Source organism: Mesoplodon mirus (assembly GCF_964341445.2).
Source record: "Mesoplodon mirus genome assembly, chromosome: 4".
NCBI lineage: Eukaryota > Metazoa > Chordata > Mammalia > Artiodactyla > Ziphiidae > Mesoplodon > Mesoplodon mirus.
Window position 1 is genome coordinate 148,519,918 of NC_138979.1, and position 23,323 is coordinate 148,543,240.

Below are 23,323 nucleotides of genomic sequence, written 5' to 3' on the forward strand. Positions count from 1 at the left end.
CCCATCCAGGATACTGCAGTATATTTAGTTGTCCTGTCTCCCTAAGCTCCTTGAGACTGTCACAGTTTCTCAGATTTTCCTTGTTTTTGGTGAGCTTAAAAGCTTGAGGAGCACTAGTCAGATATTTTGTAGGCTATCCTTCAGTTTGGGTTTGTCTCATGTTTCCCTTGTAGTTACATTGAGGTGATGGGGTTGTGGTGAGGAAGACCAGAGTAAAGCGTTGTGTGTCATTACATCACATCAATTACATCAGTACACATTCCATACACACATACTTGCAAAAAACTGTCGATGGAAACCTTGATTGCATGGATGAGCTCATGTTTGTCAGGTTTTTCCCGTGGGGTTGCTCTTTCCCCGCTTTCCGTCCTGTACTTTTTGGAAGGAAGTCACTCTGCACAGCCCACACTTAAGGTTGGAGAGTTAGCCTCCACTCCTGGGCTGGTGGATGGAGGATAAGTATATACGTACATTATTTGATGTTCTGCTCACGAGATTCCCCCCCCACCACCATTTACTTATTTATTCAACACTTATTTAGGTCAGTGTGGAATTGTGGATATTTATTTCATACTTTAGGTTATAATCCAACACTCCGTTATTCGGTTGCTCAAACTGTTCCAGCTTCGGCCTTTGGAAGCTCTTTCAGTAGGCTCCTGTGTCCCTTGGTGACATATCCCCATCACTGTGGGTTTGTCTTGTTTTGTTTTTTGGGGTTTTTTTTGAGCACTTCCTTATTCTTTCTGGCACTACAGACGCTCCAGGCTCATTTTGTGTATTTATTGCCCCAGCCGTAGAATCAACCATTTCCCCAAGGAGTGCTGTTCCTTTTATTGCAAAATGTTATTAGAAACCACGTTCTGGGCATTGGGTGTCCTTGTTGCTACTAGAGTGTCATTGCTTCTAGGTCCTCTCAGCTGACAGAGCAAGGAGAGATGTAATTATACCAAGCCTTATATATACACATATATATAAGTATTTCTCTCTATATACGTATGTATCTGTGTTAAGCCAAACGTGAGTTTGCACTGATGTCTTCAACTCCAATACACTACTACATGGATCGTTCTAGCCTTTCTCTCCTGCTTGTCTGCAGATTCCAACAGTGAGAACTGCTTCCCACCATCTGCCATCCATTTATATACGTGTGTAGTGGCTTCAGAAGGGTCTACTGGTTCCACCCCACCCCCACCCCTCAGCTTTTCCAGCTAGAGTTCAGTGCTTATGTGAAGTTCCTTTTGCTTTAGTCTTGAGTCCTCACTCATTTCCCAAGTTACTAGGTCAGCACCTTTTCCCTCTCTCCCTTCAGTGAGGTTAACATAGTTTTGAGTACACTTGATTCTCATGTTGCAGTTGCATTCCATCCAGGGATCTTTTGACTCGTTGAATGCTTTTTATTTTTTTAATTGCATCCATTCAGGTTCACTGTGCTGTAAAGTTCTACAGGTTTCGGTGAATGCTTAGTGTCCTGTATCTGTCATTACAGCATCATACGGAATAGTTTTACTGCCCTCAAAAAAGCCCCTGTGCTAATGAAGCATTTTTAAGAACTTGAAAGTATGGCTAGGTGAAAGAAATAGGAATGAATATTAGAAAACAGCTTCTCATGAAAAGGCAAAGGCTGGTGGGGCCTTGTTTGCTGCTTTAGGAGAAGGCAGAGCCTAGGGCCCAGGGATGTGTTTAGGTTAGAGTCAAGTGACATAATTAAGAAAAGAATATGGGTTGGGTTTTTCATTTTAGCAAAAAGCCTCCAAAGGGTCCTAGTTGAAGTACCTCTGGTTTAGATGTGAGGTGGGTGGTGGACATCCTGTTTCAGGCCTCTCTCCTTTTTTCCAAGCCCTACAGTGGCCAATCAGTTACATCTGAAAGCAGTTCCGGTTTTACTTCTAAGTGATGTTCAGAAACTGGTCTGCTGTCAGCCTGTCCCCTGGCTGAAGCCCTAGTTGGCTTTCAGCTGTGACTGTGAACTAGTTTCTAAGAGTAGGCAAAGTTAATTTAGTAAGAAGTGAGAGAATGGGACAGGTGAACTTTAGGAAAACTTCCTGTGTGGTAAATATTAATCGAGTTTATAGAAAGCCGTACATGTATTAGGATTCTCTTCACAGGGTGGTGGGAATGGTACTTGAGGACCTAAAATCCAACTCTAGTTCAACCTGCCAATTTATTTCAAAGTCATTTACCCCTGGGTGACTGTGCAACACAGTGGGCACAATGGTACTTTACTTTCCCTTACTCGGAAGGTGGCTGTGAAGATAAATGGAGAACAATGTGTGACATCGCTCAGGTACCCAAGGTAGATAGAGTGCCTGTACCCTCTTCTTTCTCCTTTGCTGGCTCTGCTTTCTCCTTTTCTCTAAACATGGCTTTACCCCTTGACTCTGCTCTTTGAACTCCATCCTGTGTCCTTGGGGTCACTGTCTTGCAGTTCAGTTGTCCTTAGTTTATGGATGGCACCTACCACTCTGTCTAGCCCTTTGTTTCAAGCTACAGGCCCCATCTATCTTTTTGCCAAGCATTACTACCTCAATGTCTCCTCAAAAAATCAATATATTTAAAAATTAGAGTCAACCTAAACCAACTGACCTTCTAGATTCTCTTACTTCTTCCAGGGTAAGTCTTCCAGGCTTCCAGATCCTGGAGCCCTTGGTTTTTCAGCCTCCCTGGCCCTTAGCCCCCAAGCCGTACTGAGCTCCTATAATGTTTCCTTCCTGTCTCCCCCCAACCACCGACCTGTACCATTGGAATAAACTCTTAACTGTGTCCTCTTCCCCCAGTCCGGTCACCCCCTCTACCTTGTCTCCCAGCCTGGCCTCCTCTACTATTGCTAGTCTAATTTTTCTTAAATTTAAACTCTTAACTTGGCATCCAAGGTAAAACTTGGCATTTCTAGCTTTACCTTCCAGCTTAATTCAACTATTTAACTAAACTACATATTCCTTCTTGCTTCTGTACTGTTTGCTCTCCTTTTCCCCACCCCCCTTCTCTTGGCAGGGTAAATTTTACAGGGGGAATTAAACTTGCAGGTAGAGGGTACAGCAATATGGATGGACTTTAGCTAAGTATGAGGAGGACCATTCCAACAGAGCTGCTAAGGAGGGGGTGGGTATCATGGAGGAAGGCCAGCTGTTACCTCCTGGTTCCCAAGCCTGGGGATCCCATTAAAGTCTTTATCTTCCTACACCTCTGCAGCATGTCTCTTCTTTTCTGAAGCTGCTTCCTCCCATGTCCCATAATACCACACTTGGGCGAATTCCCCCCACCCCTCGGATTGCATCTCTGGTTCTTAGTATTTCTCCCTTTCCTGTGCTCTTTCTTGAAAAATTTCAGACTCTTAGAGATCACCTTTTGAGAAAGATCCCAAAATGAGAGCTCCAGCCTGGTCTTCACTCCACAGTTTGTCTTTAGTTCTATCTTCTTGCCAGTTGTTTCTATTTGGGTTCCTTTGTGTCCAAATTTGAACTCATTTCCTTCCTTCTAAAACATGTTCCTTCCCCCTGAGTTCCCTGCTTGATTAATGGCAACAGAGGTTGGCAGACTTTTTCTGTACAGAGCCAGGCAGTAAATATTTTTGTCTTCGTGGATCATAAGGTCTTAGTCACAACCACTCGTCTCTGCCCTTGTAGCATAACAGCAGCCATAGACAATATGTAAATAAAAATGGGTGTCTCTGTGTTTCAGTAAAGCTTTACTTACAAAAACAGGCACTGGGCTGAAATTGGCCTGTGGGCCATAGTTTGCTGACCTCTGATCTAGGTCACCTGGACCTCAGACTCAATATTCCTTTGACCTTCCTACTGCTTTTTCTCTTCATATGATTTTAATTTCCACTGGTTCCATCCTTATGAAACCTTTCATATTTCTAGACCACACTCTCCCTCATTCACTGGTCTAGTAGATAAAATGCCCCTTTTACATGTTACTGTCCATCAATTTACATAATCAAAAACCTCTAGTGTCTCACCTTTAATAAGGTTAAAATTCTCTAAGTGCAGCTCTTTCTTCAGTTTTGCCTCTAACCTTCTCTCTTGCTCCTCTGTATGGACACTTCTTCATTCACGCTAGTTTAGTTTGTGTTCTGATACTGGATCTATCTCTGCTCATGATGTGCTTCTGACTCACAAGGGTCTCTTGCTGCTTATTGAAACTTGCCTTCGGGCCTCAACTCAGGTGAAGCTCTGCCCTAGACCAGCGATTGCTTTTTTAAATTTAATTTTATTTATTTTTTTATACAGCAGGGTCTTATTAGTCATCAATTTTATACACATCAGTGTATACATGTCAATCCCAATCGCCCAATTCATCAACCCCCACCCCACCCCCCCACCGCTTTCCCCCCTTGGTGTCCATACGTTTGTTCTCTACATCTGTGTCTCAATTTCTGCCCTGCAAACCAGTTCATCTGTACCATTTTTCTAGGTTCCACATATATGCATTAATATACAGTATTTGTTTTCCTCTTTCTGAAATACTTCACTGTGTATGACAGTCTCTAGATCCATCCACGTCTCAGCAAGCGACCCAATTTCGTTCCTTTTTATGGCTGAATAATATTCCATTGTATATATGTGCCACATCTTCTTTATCCATTCGTCTGTCGATGGGCATTTACATTGCTTCCATGATCTGGCTATTGTAAATAGTACTGCAATGAACATTGGGGTGCATGTGTCTTTTTGAATTATGGTTTTCTCCGGATATATGCCTAGTAGTGGGATTGCTGGATCATATGGTAATTCTATTTTTAGTTTTTTAAGGAACCTCCATACTGTTCTCCATAGTAGCTGTATCAATTTACATTCCCACCAACAGTGCAAGAGGGTTCCCTTTTCTTCACACCCTCTCCAGCATTTGTTGTTTGTAGATTTTATGATGATGCCCATTCTAACTGGTGTGCGGTGATACCTCATTGTAGTTTTGATTTGCATTTCTCTAATAATTAGTGATGTTGAACAGCTTTTGCTGTGCTTCGTGGCCATCTGTATGTCTTCCTTGGAGAAATGTCCAGTTAGGTCTTCTGCCCATTTTTTGATTGGATTCTTTGTTTTTTTAATATTGAGCTGTATGAGCTATTTATATATTTTGGAGATTAATCCTTTGTCCGTTGATTCATTTGCAAGAATTTTCTCCCATTCTGAGGATTGTCTTTTTGTCTTGTTTATGGTTTCCTTTGCTGTGCAAAAGCTTTGAAGTTTCATTAGGTCCCATTTGTTTATTTTTGTTTTTATTTCCATTTCTCTAGGAGGTGGGTCAAAAAGGATCTTGCTGTGATTTATGTCATAGAGTGTTCTGCCTATGTTCTCCTCTAAGAGTTTGATAGTTTCTGGCCTTACATTTAGGTCTTTAATCCATTTTCAGCTTATTTTTGTGTATGGTGTTAGGGAGTGTTCTAATTTCATTCTTTTACATGTAGCTGTCCAGTTTTCCCAGCACCACTTATTGAAGAGACTGTCTTTTCTCCATTGCATATCCTTGCCTCCTTTGTCATAGATTAGCTGACCATAGGTGTGTGGGTTTATCTCTGGGCTTTCTATCCTGTTCCATTGATCTATATTTCTGTTTTTGTGCCACTACCATATTGTCTTGATGACTATAGCTTTGTATTATAGTCTGAAGTCAGGGAGTCTGATTCTTCCAGCTCCATTTTTTTCCCTCAAGACTGCTTTGGCTATTTGGGGTCTCTTTTGTCTCCATATAAATTTTAAGATTTTTTGTTCTAGTTCTGTAAAAAATGCCATTGGTAATTTGATAGGGATTGCATTGAATCTGTAGATTGCTTTGGGTAGTACAGTCATTTTCACAATATTGATTCTTCCAATCTGAGAACATGGTGTATCTCTCCATATGTTGGCATCATCTTTAATTTCTTTCATCAGTGTCTTATAGTTTTCTGAGTACAGGTCTTTTGTCTCCCTAGGTAGGTTTATTCCTAGATATTTTATTATTTTAGTTGCAGTGGTAAATGGGAGTGTTTCCATAATTCCTCTTTCAGATTTTTCATCCTTAGTGTATAGGAGTGCAAGAGATTTCTGTGCATTAATTTTGTATCTTGCAACTTTACCAAATTCATTGATTAGCTCTAGTAGTTTTCTGGTAGCATTTTTAGGATTCTGTATGTATCATATCATGTCATCTGCAAACAGTGACAGTTTTACTTCTTTTCCAATTTGTATTCCTTTTATTTCTTTTTCTTCTCTGATTGCCGTGGCTAGGACTTCCAAAACTATGTTGATTGATAGTGGTGAGAGTGGACATCCATGTCTCATTCCTGATCTTAGAGGAAATGCTTTCAGTTTTTCACCATTGAAAATGATGTTTGCTGTGGGTTGGTCGTATATGGCCTTTATTATGTTGAGGTAGGTTCCCTCTATGCCCACTTTCTGGAGAGTTTTTATCATAAATGGGTGTTGAATTTTGTCAAAATCTTTTTCTGCATCTATTGAGATGATCATATGGTTTTTCTTCTTCAATTTGTTAATATGGTGTATCACATTGATTGATTTGCATATATTGAAGAATCCTTGCATCCCTGGGATAAATCCCACTTGATCATGGTGTATGATCCTTTTAATGTGCTGTTGGATTCGGTTTGCTAGTATTTTGTTGAGGATTTTTGCATGTATATTCATCAGTGATATTGGTCTGTAATTTTCTTTTTTTGTAGTATCTTTGTCTGGTTTTGTTATCAGGGTGATGGTGACCTCATAGAATGAGTTTGGGAGTGTTCCTTCTTCTGCAACTTTTTGGAAGAGTTTGAGAAGGATGGGTGTTAGCTCTTCTCTAAAAGTTTTTTTTTGTTTTAAAGCATTCACTATTTTTTTTTAAAGACAGCCTGTGAGAGTCACTTTTAAAAATTTATTTATTTTTATTTTTGGCTGTGTTGGGTCTTCGTTTCTGTGCGAGGGCTTTCTCTAGTTGTGGCAACCGGGGGCCACTCTTCATCGTGGTGCACGGGGCTCTCACTATTGTGGCCTCTCTTGTTGCGGAGCACAGGCTCCAGATGCGCAGGCTCAGTAATTGTGGCTCACGGGCCCAGTTGCTCCGCGGCATGTGGGATCTTCCTGGACCAGGGCTCGAACCCGTGTCCCCTGCATTGGCAGGCAGATTCTCAACCACTGCGCCACCAGGGAAGCCCTCTAAATGTTTGATAGAATTCACCTGTGAAGCCATCTGGTCCTGGACTTTTGTTTGTTGGAAGACTTTTAATCACAGTTTCAATTTCATTACTTCTGATTGGTCTGTTCATATTTTCTATTTCTTCCTGGTTCAGTCTTGGAAGGTTATACCTTTCTAAGAATTTGATCATTTCTTCCAGGTTGTCCATTTTATTGGCATAGAGTTGCTTGTAGTAGTCTCTTAGGATGCTTTGTATTTCTTCAGTGTCTTTTGTAACTTCTCCTTTTTCATTTCTAATTTTACTGATTTGAGTCCTCTCCCTCTTTTTCTTTCTTTTTTTTTTTTTTTGTGGTATGCGGGCCTCTCACTGCTGTGGCCTCTCCCGCCGCGGAGCACAGGCTCCGGATGCGCCCGCTCAGCGGCCATGGCTCACGGGCCCAGCCGCTCCGTGGCATGTGGGATCCTCCCAGACCGGGGCACTAACCCGTGTCCCCTGCATCGGCAGGCGGACTCCCAACCGCCGCGCCACCAGGGAAGCCCTCCCTCTTTTTCTTGATGAGTCTGGCTAATGGTTTATCAGTGTTGTTTATCTTTTCAACGAGCCAGCTTTTAGTTTTATTCATCTTTGCTATTGTTTTCTTTGTTTCTATTTCATTTATTTCTGCTCTGATCTTTATGATTTCTTTCCTTCTGCTAACTTTGGGTTTTGTTTGTTCTTCTTTCTCTAGTTCCTTTAGGTATAAGGTTAGATTGTTTATTTGAGATTTTTCTTATTTTTTGAGGTAGGCTTCTATAGCTATAAACTTCCCTCTTAGAACTGCTTTTGCTGCATCCCATAGGTTTTGGAGCGTCGTATTTTCATTGTCATTTGTCTCTAGGTATTTTTTGATTTCCTCTTTGATTTCTTCAGTGGTCTCTTGGTTATTTAGTAACGTATTGTTTAGGCTCCATGTGTTTGTGTTTTTTACATTTTTTTCCCTGTAATTCATTTCTAATCTCATAGCGTGGTGGTCAGAAAAGATGCTTGATATGATTTCAATTTTTAAAAATTTACTGAGGGTTGATTTGTGACCCAAGACGTGATCTATCCTGGAGAATGTTCTGTGAGCACTTGAGAAGAAAGTGTAATCTGCTGTTGTTTGATGGAATGTCCTATAAATATCAATTAAATCTCTTTGGTCTATTGTGTCATTTAAAGCTTCTGTTTCCTTATTTATTTTCATTTTGAATGATCTGTCCATTGGTGTAAGTGAGGTGTTAAAGTCCCCCACTATTATTGTGTTACTGTTGATTTCCTCTTTTATAGCTGTTAGCAGTTGTCTTATGTATTGAGGTGCTCCTATGTTGGGTGCATATTTATTTATAATTGTTATATCTTCTTCTTGGATTGATCCCTTGATCATTATGTAGTGTCCTTCCTTGTCTCTTGTAACATTCTTTTAAAGTCTATTTTATCTGATATGAGTATTGCTACTCCAGCTTTCTTTTGATTTCCATTTGCATGAAATATCTTTCTCCATCCCCTCACTTTCAGTCTGTATGTGTCCCTAGGTCTGAAGTGGGTCTCTTGTAGACAGCATATAGATGGGTCTTGTTTTTGTATCCATTCAGCAAGCCTGAGTCTTTTGGTTGGAGCATTTAATCCATTCACATTTAAGGTAATTATTGATATGTAGGTTCCTATGACCATTTTCTTAATTGTTTTGGGTTTGTAGGTCCTTTTCTTCTCTTGTGTTTCCCACTTAGAGAAGTTCCTTTAACATTTGTTGTAGAGCTGGTTTGGTGGTGCTGAATTCTCTTAGCCTTTGCTTGTCTGTAAAGCTTTTGATTTCTCCATCGAATCTGAATGAGATCCTTGCTGGGTAGAGTAATCTTGGTTGTAGGTTCTTCCCTTTCATCACTTTAAGTATATCATGCCACTGTCTTCTGGCTTGTAGAGTTTCTGCTGAGAAATCAGCTGTTAACGTTATGGGAGTTCTCTTGTATATTATTTGTCATTTTTCACTTGTTGCTTTCAATAATATTTCTTTGTCTTTAATTTTTGCCAGTTTGATTACTATGTGTCTTGGCGTGTTTCTCCTTGGATTTACCCTGTATGGGACTCGCTGCACTTCCTGGACTTGTATGGCTATTTCCTTTCCCATGTTAGGGAAGTTTTCGACTATAATCTCTTCAAATATTTTCTCTGGTTCTTTCTCTGTCTCTTCTCCTTCTGGGACCCATATAATGTGAATGTTGTTGCGTTTAATGTTGTCCCAGAGGTCTCTTAGGCTGTCTTCATTTCTTTTCATTCTTTTTTCTTTATTCTCTTCCGCAGCAGTGAATTCCACCATTCTGTCTTCCAGGTCACTTATCCGTTCTTCTGCCTCAGTTATTCTGCTATTGATTCCTTCTAGTGTATTTTTCATTTCAGTTATTGTATTGTTCATCTCTGTTTGTTTGTTCTTTATTTCTTCTAGGTCTTTGTTAAACATTTCTTGCATCTTCTCAATCTTTGCCTCCATTCTTTTTCCGAGGTCCTGGATCATTTTCACTATCATTATTCTGAATTCTTTTTCTGGAAGGTTGCCTATCTCCACTTCATTTAGTTGTTTTTCTGGGGTTTTATCTTGTTCCTGCCTCTGGTACATAGCACTCTGCCTTTTCATCTTGTCTGTCTTTCTGTGAATGTGATTTTTGTTCCACAGGCTGCAGGATTGTAGTTCTTCTTGCTTCTGCTCTATTTCTTTTTTTTTATAATTTTTTTTTTTTTTTTTTTTTGCAGTACGCGGGCCTCTCACTGTTGTGGCCTCTCCTGTTGCGGAGCACAGGCTCCGTACGCGCAGGCTCAGCAGCCATGGCCCACGGGCCCAGCCGCTCTGCGGCATGTGGGATCTTCCTGGACCAGGGCACGAACCCATGTCCCCTGCATTGGCAGGCGGACTCTCAAACACTGCGTCACCAGGGAAGCCCCTCTATTTCGTTTTTTTAATTGAAGTATAGTTGACTTAAAATGTCATGTTAGTTTCAAGTGTACAGCAAAGTTATTCAGTTATAAATATATAAATGTATGTATATACATATATATACATATTTATTCTTTTCTGTTACAAGTTATTAAAAGATATTGAATATAGTTCCCTGTTCTATGTAGTAGGTCCTTGTTTAGTAATGTGCATATATTAATCCCAAACTCCTAATTTATTCCTCCCCCCTTTCCCCTTTGGTGACCATAAGTTTGTTTTCTGTGTATGTGAGTCCATTTCTGTTTTGTAAAGAAGTTCATTTTTATCATTTTTTTAGATTCCACATATGTGGTAACATATGATATTCGTCTTTGTCTGACTCACTCCACTTAGTATGATAATCTCTAGGTCCATCCATGTTGCTATAAATGGCATTATTTCATTCTTTTTTATGGCCAAATAATATTCCATTGTGTGTGTATACATACACACACACACACCATATTTTCTTTATCCATTCGTCAGTGGACATTTACGTTGCTTCCATGTCTTGGCTATTGTTAACGGTGCTGCTGTGAACATTGGGGTACATGTATCTTTTCCAATTATTGTTTTCTCTAGATATATGCCCAGGAGTGGGATTGCTGGATCATATGGTAACTCTAGTTTTAGTTTTTTAAAGAACATCCATAGTGCCTGTATCAGTTTACATTCCCACCAACAGTGTAGGAGGATTCCCTTTTCTCTACACCCTCTCCAGTATTTATTTTTTGTAGACATTTTGATGATGGCCATTTTGGCCAGTGTGAAGTGATACCTCATTGTAGTTTTGATTTGCATTTCTCTAATAATTAGCAAAGCTGAGCATCTTTTCATGTGCCGGTTGTCAGCTGTATGTCTTCTTTGGAGAAATGTCTATTTAGGTCTTCTGCCCATTTTTTGATTGGGTTGTTTAGTTTTTTTGATATTGAGCTGTTTGTATATTTTGAAAATTAAGCCCTTAATTGTAGCATCATTTGCAAATATTTTCTCCCATTCTGTAGGTTGTCTTTTTGTTTTATTTATGGTTTCCTTTGCTGTGCAAAAGCTTTTAAGTTTAATTAGGTCCCATTTGTTTATTTTTGCTTTTATTTCCATTACTCTAGGAGACGGATCCAAAGAAATATTGCTGTGATTTATGTCAGAGTGTTTTGCCTATGTTTTCCTGTAGGAATTTTAGAGTATCTGGTCTTACATTCAGGTCTTTAGTCCATTTTGAGTTTATTTTTGTGTATGGTATAAGAGAATGTTCTAATTTCATTTTTTTACAAGTAGCTGTCCAGTTTTACCAGCACCATTTATTGAAGAGACTGTCTTTTCTCCATTGTATATTCTTGCCTTTGTCATAGATTAATTGACCATAAGTGCACGGGTTTATTTCTGAGTGTTTTATCCTGTTCCATTGATCTGTGTGTCTTTTTTTGTGCCAGTACCATCCTGGTTTGATGACTATAGCTTTATAGTGTAGTCTGAAGTCAGAGAGTGTGATTCCTATGGCTCCATTCTTCTTTCACAAGATTGTTTTGTCTATTTGGGGTCTTTTGTGTTTCCATTTTCATTTCTGTGAAAAATGCCATTGGTAATTTGATAGGGATTGCATTGAATCTGTGGACTGCCTTGGGTAGTATGGTCATTTTAACAGTATTGGTATCTTTCCATCTGTTTGTGTTGTCTGCAGTTTCTTTCATCAGCATCTTACAGTTTTTAGAGTACAGGTCTTTTGCCAACTTAGGTAGGTTTATTTCTAGGTATTTTATTGTTTTTGATGTGATGGTAAATGGAACTGTTTCCTTAATTTCCCATTCTGGTATTTCATTAGTGTGTAGAAATGCAGCAGACTTCTGTATATTAATTTTGTATCCTGCAACTTTACCAAATTCATTGATGAACTCTAGTATTTTTCTGGTGGCGTCTTTAGGATTTTCTATGTATAGTTTCATGTCATCTGATTGCTCCTTTTCTTGATCTGAATAGTGCTTTTGATGTTGCTCTTACCTGTTCCACTGATACTGTACTGGGTTGTATTTTCTATCTTTGTGGTGTTCCTAGTTCTCCATCTAAACTTTAAGAAGCTGTTCAAGGTGGCCCAGTAGATGCTCAGATGACATGGGTAATGGTCATACATTGAATTTTCTATCTTTCCTCCATATCAGCTTATCCCTTTAGAGTCTCTGTCTCATTTAATGCCACCAAGATTGTCATTGGCCTGGTGACTCTCTGTGACCACTTCTCTTTTACCTTCTACCCCACCTCTGATTACAAAGTACAGCTGCTGCTCCCTCCCCTGTCTTCCCCCGTCTGCCTCCCTCTCTCCATCCCCTCTGCTGCTGGCTTAGCTCAGGTCACCTGCAACCTTTGCTAAGACCAACAGAATAGCCTTTGAATATGTATCCCCACCACCAGCTTGTCTCCCCTTATAATGCCAACACCCTGTGTGTAGGGCTCTGTCATGTTGGTATAATCCTGAAACTTTGCAGATTGAAACCCCTCAGTGGCTCCCCATTGCCCTGGGATAGAGCTAGCCTTCCAGGGTGCCAGGAGGCCACTGTTGACCTGATAGCTTTTTCTCTCCAGCCTGGTTTCTGACCCATCTCATTTACACCGCCTGCATTCCACCATACGCAACCCTAGTAGTCCTCTGTGCATTTGCACATACTTCTGCTCTGTCTCCCCTTCCCTGGCCCACCTGGAAAACTGCTACCTGTATTTCTAGGTAGGGCACCCATGTCCATTTTGGCAAAGCTTTCCTCTTTCCTTCCCTCTGGAAGGCCAAAAGGAGTGAAAGTTTCACAAGATAACCCTTAGGAGAGACCTTGGGCTTGATGTATTTTCTAATGTTCCTTCAGATTCACAGTTATCTAAAGGTGACCAAGAGTCTGAGCAATGAGAAATTAAGTAGACACATCTATAAAACATCTTGAGGGACTTCCCTGGCTGTCTAGTGGTTAAGACTCCGTTCTTCCACTGCAGGGGGAGTGGGTTTGATCCCTGGTTGGGGAACTAGTCCCGCATGCCGCTTGGGAAACAAAAAGACCTCAATTCAATGCTGAAAAGAATGCCATAGTAAAACAACATCAACAACAAACAAACAAACCTCACGAATGCTTAAGTATGCTATATATAGTTTGACTTACTCCTTGCTTTGGTTTTGTTTTCTTCCTCCATTACAATGTAGAATAATTCTGGATTTGTTTATATCTTTTTTAAAAAAACCCTGAAATCTTCTGTGGCAAAACTTAGACTCTCCATCTCCTAATATTTCTCCATCCTTGTGGGAACTTCACCTCAGGAGGAGGCTCACTGGGGGGCTGAGAGCTCTCCCCAGGCAACCCACAGAAGCTGTGAAGAAGGAAGGAGGCTGTGAGGCCACTGAGCAGGAGGGTGGGCAAGGATGGCAATCCTCACCTCCAGCCACAGTCCAAAGGCCACCTGTCCCTTTCATTTAATACCTTATCCTGGCAAGGACAGAGTATGTTCTCTTCTGGAAGGGTCTATGGAACAGAAAAGAGAAGGATTGAGATCATGTTGAAAGTGCCCTTTTACAGTGTTCTTTGATGTAGGGAACACAATTACCATGGTTCCTCTCTCATTTTAGGGTCTGCTCTGGCATGAGGTCCTTGGGGGGCAGACACCTTATTGGAGGAGAAAGAAAGTGCCTTCTTAGTTCTGGAGGGTGCTGTTCTGAGAGTCCTCTGCTGGTTGCAAGGGTGGGCATTTGACTCCAGAAGAGCTCAGCCCACCCTTTTTGGTCCATCAGGAGTACCAGCAGCTCTGGATCTCCTGGGCTGGGCAGATGCCTTCAGAGCCTCTGTCCTCCTTCACAAAGGAGGTGTCAGGTAGGCCTCCCAGCACAGAATTGAACTCCCTAGGAGGTAAAGAGGGAGGAATTGTAGTGGAGTGTTTTGAAGAGCCTAAGGCATCCCATCATCTAATTGACATTTTCAATCCCTTGGATATTGGAGTCAAAGATTGAGAGACACACACACACACAGCACTTGTACAATAGACCATTTCTATCTCTCCTTAGCCTTCTCCTTGGCAAAGAAAAAGTATTTTAGTCCTCAGAGATATCCAATCTGGACTATTTATTCCTGGTTTTTCATTTTGGGCAGGGACACTTTGAAAAACTAATTTTAATACAAAAGAATTCCCCTTTTGCCAGGAGTTACACTATTTACACTAGGACATAGGGGTTATGGGCTCTGAATTGAAATAACTCTAAGTTTAAATTTGCAGTGATTGGGTATGTTTAGCTGGGGGTGGGGAAGAGTTACCATGAGGCTTTATGCATGTGAGAGGCATACTCTTCTGTAGTCTTTACTTCCTCTGTGGAGTTCAGAACCTGTTTGTGGCTTGGAGTCGTAGAATCTTAGATATGAAAAGGACTTAAAAGCCTAGTTGTCCACCTTTATTGTCTTGGTGCAGAAGCCAGATGACCTGCCACCAGAGCTGTGGTCACAGCCGAGGGCTCTTTCCCTACCATCCTCTTTGACCACATGGAGAGTCCAGACTTAGAAAGATGAGGATTTAATCACTGACTAAAGATAGTATTTTCCTTCGCTTTAAACTACAGTCGTATTTGATAAGTCTCACCTTTCTGTTCAGTTTTTGCCATCTTCTTTTTCTGATCTTTTTTAATCTGTGGTGCTTTTTAGTGTGCTTTTATCACATAAACCTTGTCTGATTGCAAAAATAGAAAATCAGCAGGGACATAGGGTTTGCCTCATTCACCCCCTTTTCCTTTAAACTCCTTCCCATGGCGAAGCGATGCGCTGTGTGTCTGCAGCACATGACCCTGACTCAAGTCCTCCAGGCAGCTGACTAATGGAACCTGAGCTGCCCGCTGCATTCTGCTAGCCCCAGCATAGACTTGCCACATGCCCTTGTGAAGAGCCATCAGGCGACACCATCAGGCTGATGCCACTCCCACTGGCCTTGGCAGTGAGGAAGCAAGGCTGAAACACCAAGGCTTGGCATTTGGCCGGGAGCACCCTCAGGTGCTGAGGGCACAAGTCTAGCCCAAGTTCCCAGGGAGACGGGTGATGCGATTGACCTACCATGCCAAGGCTTGGGCAGGCTGGTTCGGGTGGAACAGAAGGCATCAGGCAAACCTGCAGGCAGATGCAGGCACAGCAGCCTACAGGGAGGCTGGTGTGGAACTGGGGCAGGATCTTCCCTGAGTCTGTATCTTGGCTTGGCCTTCTCTGCTGGTGAATTCCGTAACCTCACGGAGCCTCCATTTTCCCATCTGTAATGGTGGTGGTGATACCTTGCAGGGGGAGAAGGTGAGAAATAATGTAGGTCAGGCACCTACCCGGCAGGGCTCCTGCACATTGATGAATTCAAGACGCAGTAACTGTTACTTCTATTACTAAAGAACATAGCTACACGTCTCCTTGTTGGTTATTGGTACAATTCCGTAAAGAAATTTTTTTTCCTTTAAGAATTTGAACTCTCATTTTTAAGTCTGTTGGTTTTAGCTGGAAGAGAATTGTGCAGTGCTTTATCATGTTTTTAAGTTCTTTAGTTACTTATCCCTAGAGTAAGACCTAGAAAAGTTACTGATCCACCTAGCCAAGAATCTGAGTATCACAGATGTCTGGCCCGAGGCCCATAGAGTTTAGGTGAACCTTCTACCTTTGCCCAAAGGATTGTTTTTTTTTTTTTTTCTTTTAATATGCTAGGGCCTTTTGCTTATCCCAGGCTGAGATGAAAATTAAGTAGCCAGAAGTTTCCTGCCTGTGATCAATTCTAATGCCTTCTGTGAAGGGAAATGGTTGTAAATTATTACCAGTTAATTAAATGAGTGTTTCCGTTGAGTCCTGTCTGCAGGCTTTTATCCAAGCCTGTTTAGAATCATGGAACATTAGAGCTAGAAAGTTTTTTAACAATCCTCTCATTTCATGGACAAGAAGACCGACTCAGGGATATAGGTGACTTGCCCAACTTCTGCAAAATGATGCCAAAGGAAAGGAAACACTGGCTCAGGGTGTGTGGTGGAGGAGGGGGGCTGGTGATCAGTTGGCTCGTCAAGCGAGCAGAGTATGATCCTTAAGCAGGGGGCCTGTGTAGTCCATATGCTACTGGTTTGCCGTGGAGCCATCTTGAAGTGCTTTTTTATTTTACAAAGTGCTGTCAGAGTGTTTATTACAGGATAAAATGCTATCATTCCCATTTTATAGGTGATGAAATTGAGGTGGTCAGATGACCTTCCAATTCAGCTCATTAGACCAAATCAACAGATATTTTTTGAAAGTTTACTTGGTTCGAGGAACTCTGCTAGGCCCTTCGGGGAATAAAAAAGTGTCAGATTCCACTGGAAAGGAGCTTACAGACTTAACTGCAAGTGATGAGATGTAAGTCTATGAAATTTTATCTAATTGTTAAGGGTATCAATAAATACTAAGATAATAATCGAGAAAGGAATTTTGAGACTTCAGGGATCGATGTGCATGTGAGATCTTCCTGGCAAAAGTTTCTTCCTTCAGCTTCTGTAGCTACGTCATCTTTGCCAGGTACACTCAGCTGCTTCTTCCACCTGCAGCCTCAGGGAGCGTCTCTGGGAAATCCTGAGCACCTGGCAATGATCCTGACCCTAGGAGTCATTCAGTCAATGTTGGAATGAGTGGATAGGTGAAGAGAGAAAGGCTTTCTAAGTAGAGACAGCAGCACGAGCACAGATGTCCCTGTGACATAGTGAGGAGATGGGCCTGACTAGAAGAGCAGGTTTAAAGAATGGAAATTTGAAAAACAGGTTTGGGTTAATTAGTGGGGAGCCCACGGTGCCCTGGAAAGCCAGGTGAAGGAGAACGAGTTTTCTTCTGAAGGCACTAGGAAGCCTCTGGAGGCTTGGATGGAGGAAAGTTGACGAGAGTGGCACTTTGGAAAGGGCATTTGGGCAGAGAGAGGTAGACACTTGTTTGTTTTTATACCACAGAAGTTTTAAATTTTGATGTAGTCCAATTTGTCATTTTTTGGTCACTTGTAATTTTGATGTCATATCTAAGAAACCGTTGCCTAACCCAAAGTCAGGAAAATTTATCCCTCTATTTTCTTCTAAGAGTTTTATAGTTTTAGCTCTTACTTTTAGGTCTATGATCCATTTTGAGTTCATGTTTATATATGGTGTGAGGTAGGGGTCTGCTTTTATTCTTTTGCATGTGGAATCCAGTTGTCCCAGCACCCTTTGTTGAAAAGAGTACTCTTTCTCCATTTCATTGTCTTGGTACTCTCCTGCCCCTTTTTAATCCCTCTCTACCACCCGTCTTATTTCCCTCACCCATCCCCAGGCAACCACTGATGTTTTCTGCTGCTATAGAAACTATATGTTTACAGTCAGGTAAAACTATATGTTGTCTCTCTTTTTCTAGGCAGAGTGTTCTCTTTTGTGTTTGGCTTCTTTCATTTACTATTTTTCCATGTTGTTGCATGCATTACAGGATAAAATGCTATCATTCCCATTTTATAGGTGATGAAATTGAGGTGGTCAGATGACCTTCCAATTTAGCTAATTAGACCAAATCAACAGTTTATTCTTTTTATTGTTGAATACTAGTCCATTGTATGGCTATATCATATTCTTTAAAAAGCGCCTTGAGCATTTGCATACATATTTTTGAACATATGCTTGCTTTATTCTTGGTTAAATACCTAAGAGTTGAATGGCTGGATCAAATGGGAGGTGTATGTGTAACAATTTAAGAAAATGTCAAACTGTTTCCAAAGTGATAGTTCCATTTTATAGTCCCATCAGCAACATACGGGAATTCCAGTTGCTCCACATTCTTACATTTAGTATGGTCAGACATTTTAGTGTTAGCCCTCATAATAGGTAGGTATTGTTATTGCATTGTAGTTTTAATTTGCATTTCTCTAATGACTAATGAGGTTGAACTTGTTTTTATATACTTATTTGCCATCTTTATATTATGTCTTCTTTGGTGAAATGAAGTGATGAAGCCCATTTTTTAAAAGTTGGGTTGTTTTCTTATAGAGTTTTGCAAGTTCTTTATTTGGATACAAGTGAGAAAAAAATTACACTATTTTCTCCTGATCTGTGGCCTGTCTTTCATTCTCTTGACTGTGTCTTTCAAAGAGCAGACATTTTAATTTAGATGAAGTCCAGTTTGTCAGTTTGTTTTTTCATGGATTGTGCTTTTGGTTTTATATCTAAGAAATATTTACCTAATCCAAGGTTCCAAAGATTTTCTCTGATGTATTTTTCTTGAAGTATTAATGTGTTAGGTTTTACATTTAGGTCTCTGATCCATTTTGAGTTAATTTTTGTATAAGTTACAACGTGTGAGTTGAAGTTCACTATCGTGTATATGGACATCCAGTTACAGCACTATTTGTTTACACTGAGTTTTGGTGATTTATCTATTTGTGTGTCAGAATGTCACTTTTAAAGGCCATTGCTTTCTGAGTTTTGACGGGCCCAGGAGTTGCCCTTCTCATTAATAGAAGTGGTCTCTAGGAAAGAGGGCTTAGCATAGTCACTTCTCCCTGAATGACTGTTACAGAAAGAATGCACAATACATCCATTTCTATGTGGGATCTCCATGGCACTCTGGCCTCAGCCCTGTCATGGTGGACATTCTATAAGTGCCTCACATGATGACAGGGTAACCCAGGCTCTGATTTGGAAGGCCATAAAGCTGACAAGGAGAGTGACTGAGTGACTGGATTTGGGATCTAGTGAGCCTTGGAGCCCAGAGCAACCAGCTGAAATTCTGCAGAAAAAATATGGAGCTCTTAGGATTTGGGGCCTAAGCACTGCACAGGATGTGAGAAGCAGAGCCTTACAGCATGTAGAAAAGATGCAAAGGTTTTAGCTGATGGCAAACTCAAGCTGGGTCACTGGGGCTTCTCAAAGTGTTCATGAAGTCTGTAGCCACATCACTAAAGGGCACTGTCACTCCTGAAATCAAAGCTGGTGATAACGTTGCTTTGCCCTGTTAACATCTGGTGCACCTGCAGGCTGATGTTCACTCTTTCATGGGAGTGTGGAGAAACTGGAGCATATCTGGAGGAAACCAATCAGAATGGTGAAGGAGGAGAAAACCATGTCCTCTATGAAGCTACTTGGAGTATCCTTGCTTGTTTGTTAATTTACTCACTCACAAAACCATTTCAGTCCTCTTATGTGCAAGTCAGGGTCCTAAGGGACCAGAGCATAGTGGCTACAACACGAGGGGGTTCCAGCAATGGTTTCTGTAATGGTGTGGAGTTGCCCACCTGTCTAAAAGAGGTCTCGGAAGGTCTTCCTGTAAAAAGTGAGTTTTGAGTTGATTCTCGATAGACAAATAGGAGTTTGAAAGGTTAAAAAGAGAAGGATTTTCTGGGTATAAAGATTGCATGCCTCAAATCACTAGGCAATAAGCTTCAGACAGGTAATGTATATTTTTCATCATTTTAACTACATTCTCCATTATGCTGTCTGACCCATAATACATTTTGTTGATCTCTAAGGTTATAAATGAAATAATATGCCTCCCTGAAGAGTCTACAAATAATTTATAGATGCTGAGATACGGGTTGTATGTGTTTGGGATGGTAAGGACACAGCATGTGGGGCTGTGTGCCCTGCTAAGGAGTTTGGCTGTTATCATAGAAGGGAAAGGACACATTGAACGATTTTAAGTTAGAAAGTCACATGGTCAGATTTTCATTTTTGAAATGTCAGTGGTAGCAGCTCAGGGATTATGGGTCTGGAGATGGAAACCAGCTAGAAGGCCCCTGCAAGAGGCAAGGTGAGGCAGGGCAGGAGGAGTGGAGAGGAAGGGGAGGGTTTAAGAGAGGCTCAGAAAGTGGACTTGGTGGGATCTGGTAGGATTATATGCACACAGTGAGGAGCCTGGGCTGCTGGGGAAATGGGGGAGTCATTTGGGGGTACATGATAAGACTTTGGACTCTGGACATGTTGAATTAAAGGGACTTGTCTTAGTGAGACACTGAGATGGAGACTTTCAGAAAAGGTGCATATATAGGTTTGGGAATAAAGTGTGTGCTTGAGACTTAGGAAATGAATGTGACTACACCCTCTTGGAGGTTCTGATATGTTTGTTTCTTCTCCTACTCCTACCCCCAAAGAATCTCAGGTGGGTTTTGAAATCATGAGTCTGAATCTTCCAATGGAAGGAAAAGAGGACTCAGGAGCAGCAGGGTTTCACGAGAGATTCATGAAGGAGGAAGTGGGCAAGAGCATCAGATACAGCAGAGGGGTCAGCTGAGGGGAAGACGGACACATCTTTGGATCTGACCGTGGGATGTGACAAGGGTTACAGGAGCTGTTTCAGTGCCAGAGAGAGGCAGGGGGACAGATTGCGGGAGATGCCATGGGCATTAGAAAGTGTAGAGGGGAGGTGACGATTGTCTTTACAAATATGACTTATTCTCTTTGGCTGCCAATTTGGATAAGCCTTTTGGGGTGCAAGTGATAGAAAACCCTACTCAAACTGGCTAAAGCAAAAGGAAGTTATGGGCTCAAATAACTGAAAATCCAGAAGAATCAAGCAGGGCTTGATCTAAGGCTTTAAATGACATCAAGACCTGGTCTCTCTGTCTCTCAGCTCTCCATTCTTTATTGACTTCATTCTCCAGCCCAGTGTGGTAGTAAGAATGGTGCCAGACACTCCCAAGTGTATGTCCTTCCAGGTTACAGTTCAGCAGGAGTGAGATCGTACTTCTTCCTTGTAGATCCAGGATTCCTGATTGGACCTACTTGGATTTTGGGCCCAAACCTGCACCAGTGATTGAGGGTAGGGAGGAGCAATTACTCAGATGGCCACATGTAGGGCATAGGCCAGCTCCAGGCCCGTCATCTTGGCCGAGGGAATTCAGTGCTCAGTTTGGCAAGCCTGGGTCACATGTCCATTCTGGAACCAGGGGTAGACTCTCAGCTGAGCCATGGACTAATATGAGGGCAGGGTGGTCCTCCAGTAAAGCTGAAGCGCTCTTCCCAGAATCTGTAGAGCTAAAGTATGCACTACAGCAGTAGGAGACAAAGCTAGGGTCAATGAATGGAAGCTATTGGTCACTGCATTTCTGCTGTTAGAGAAGGATCTTCTCTGGGGTACAGGAATGAAAGACGCCAGCTGTGGTGGTAGTGAGTTGGCTGTCCCTGGAGGTGTCTAAGCAGCCACCACCATGTATAGATGCCAAGCCATCAGCACTGTACAGGTGAAGCAGATAACCTCGAGGGCCGCATTTTCAAACTGTTTCTCTGTGATACAGTAAGGAAGACATTTTACACTAAAACCCAGTCTACCATTCTCACGCGTATAAAACTGCAAACAGAATTTTCATGGCGTGGTACTTTTCCTTACTATTTGGCGTGTTCATATTTTCTGTTCCACTTTATTCTAGTTCAAAATCCCTGTTGTGTGCAGCCCACTACATGGTTTTCATGTCTCACTAGTGAGTCTCGACCTGCAGTTGGTAAAACCCTGTTCTAAGGTCAGAGGTCTTAGATGGACTAGGCTTACAGATGGCATTTGAGTCTGGCTTTTCCACCGTGATGGTGACTTGGGTCAAAAGTGAGGATCGAACCTGTTGTACTGTGATAGCTCCTGATTCTAAGTGCTGGAGTCTCCTGCTATCTGTCAGAGGAGCTCCTGCCCATGTGGTGGCGTGGACTTCTTTGTGGGCCCTCGGGCAGTGTTGGAGGGAGTTTACTGGCTGGATCTCGGAGGTGGCCTGGCAGTTTGGAGGCTGGCAGCAGCTCCTGCTGTGCCAGCAGCAGTTGATGTTGTGAGGTCGAATGTGTGTGCATGTATGTGGCTCTGCCAGGCTTTTATATTGAAGATGAGGGAGTGGCTTTTAAAAATAAAATATTTTTGACTTGAAACAAGTCAAGGCAGAGAGTGGAGACAATTAGACACTGACATCCTGTTTAGTCATCTCTCCAGAGAGCTCTATTTTCAGAATTGTTCTATAAAGGTTCGCAAGTGTTGATAAGATAGTTAAGGGGATATTGTTAAGTTACTAGTCGTGATGCAAGAAGCTGATGTGAACACTGGAGTGAGTTACGGTGTGGTAACCACACTGATAACAGACTGAATGCAGAAAAAGGCAGGGTTTATAAGAATTAGCTGTTATATAGATGAAGCTCTCCCAGTCAGTGTAAAACAGGCATCTTTTATTTTGAAAAAGTAGAAACAGGGTGTAGTACTTAAAAACAGGTGGTGGTGAGCTCTAGGGTAAGGTCAGTGCGTTTCTTTTCTCGGTATTGGTCACCTGTAGATACAATACAAACAATAAATAGTACCATTAAGGCTCTTTGAGATTGTCTGACAGAAGCCACGTCAGAAATGCTGAGTAATGACATCATGGACTTGGAGATGGGAGCAGTGAAGCTGGGCATGGTTAAAGACCTTGCTGCTGCGGCAGTCAGACTGGAGTCCGTGTCCTGGTCTAGTTCGGACATTGTACCATGTGATTTGCAGCTTATTTAAATTTAATATTCTACCCAAAAGGCCATCCATATCTATACTCAGATTCTCTGAACCTCCCTCTCTTAGACAGAAGGTCAAAGGCAGAGCTGAAGCCATAGGCTAAACCTGACAAGATTTTATTTAAGGACAATTGTAAATGTATGTATCGGAGCCCCAAAGAACCTCAGAATCCATGGCTTAGAGGTGTTCATGGGTAGTTCAAGGTTAGCGTGAAGAGGGCAGAGCCTGCCTACCTGGGCCAGTGTGGTCAGAGCAGATATGGAGGGTGCTGCCCCATCCTGGGGCCACGCTGTGTGAAGGTCTCTGGGAGACGGGAGTGTGTGCAGAGGACAGGCTCTAGTGAGAAGACGTACAGCTGCCTCGTCGGCAGCACACCTGTCTTGTTTTCTCAGCTCGTAGATAAGAACTTGAAGGAACGTTGATGTTCCTGTGACCAGTCGAGTGTAGTGAATGCACAGCACACGTACTGCCTCCCCTGGTGCTCCCTGAAGATGAACTGCACTCAGGTGGAAATGGTGTAGACAGAGACAGCACTCTTCCACTCAAACTCGTTACTTCCTCACACTAAAGGTACGCAGTTGACCATGGCACGTTAGTTCATTGCCTTTATGTTGCCATTATTTCTCTACTTCATACACTTGCCACGTGGTTTAGTAAAATATTGTTCTTACAAATGGTGCACATCAGTTAGGCGCGTCTCAGAAACAGTGACCACGTGTGTGGTTGCTCATCCATATCACAGAGAGCCACAATGGAAGAGGAAAACATTCG

General features: G+C 41.8%; 1 protein-coding gene across 1 annotated transcript in view; it reads left to right on the forward strand.

Annotated features, from left to right (window-relative positions):
• PRKCH (protein kinase C eta) overlaps positions 1-23,323 on the forward strand; it is a 224,957-nt gene that overhangs the window by 48,297 nt on the left and 153,337 nt on the right. The gene's annotated exons all lie outside the window — the stretch shown is intronic.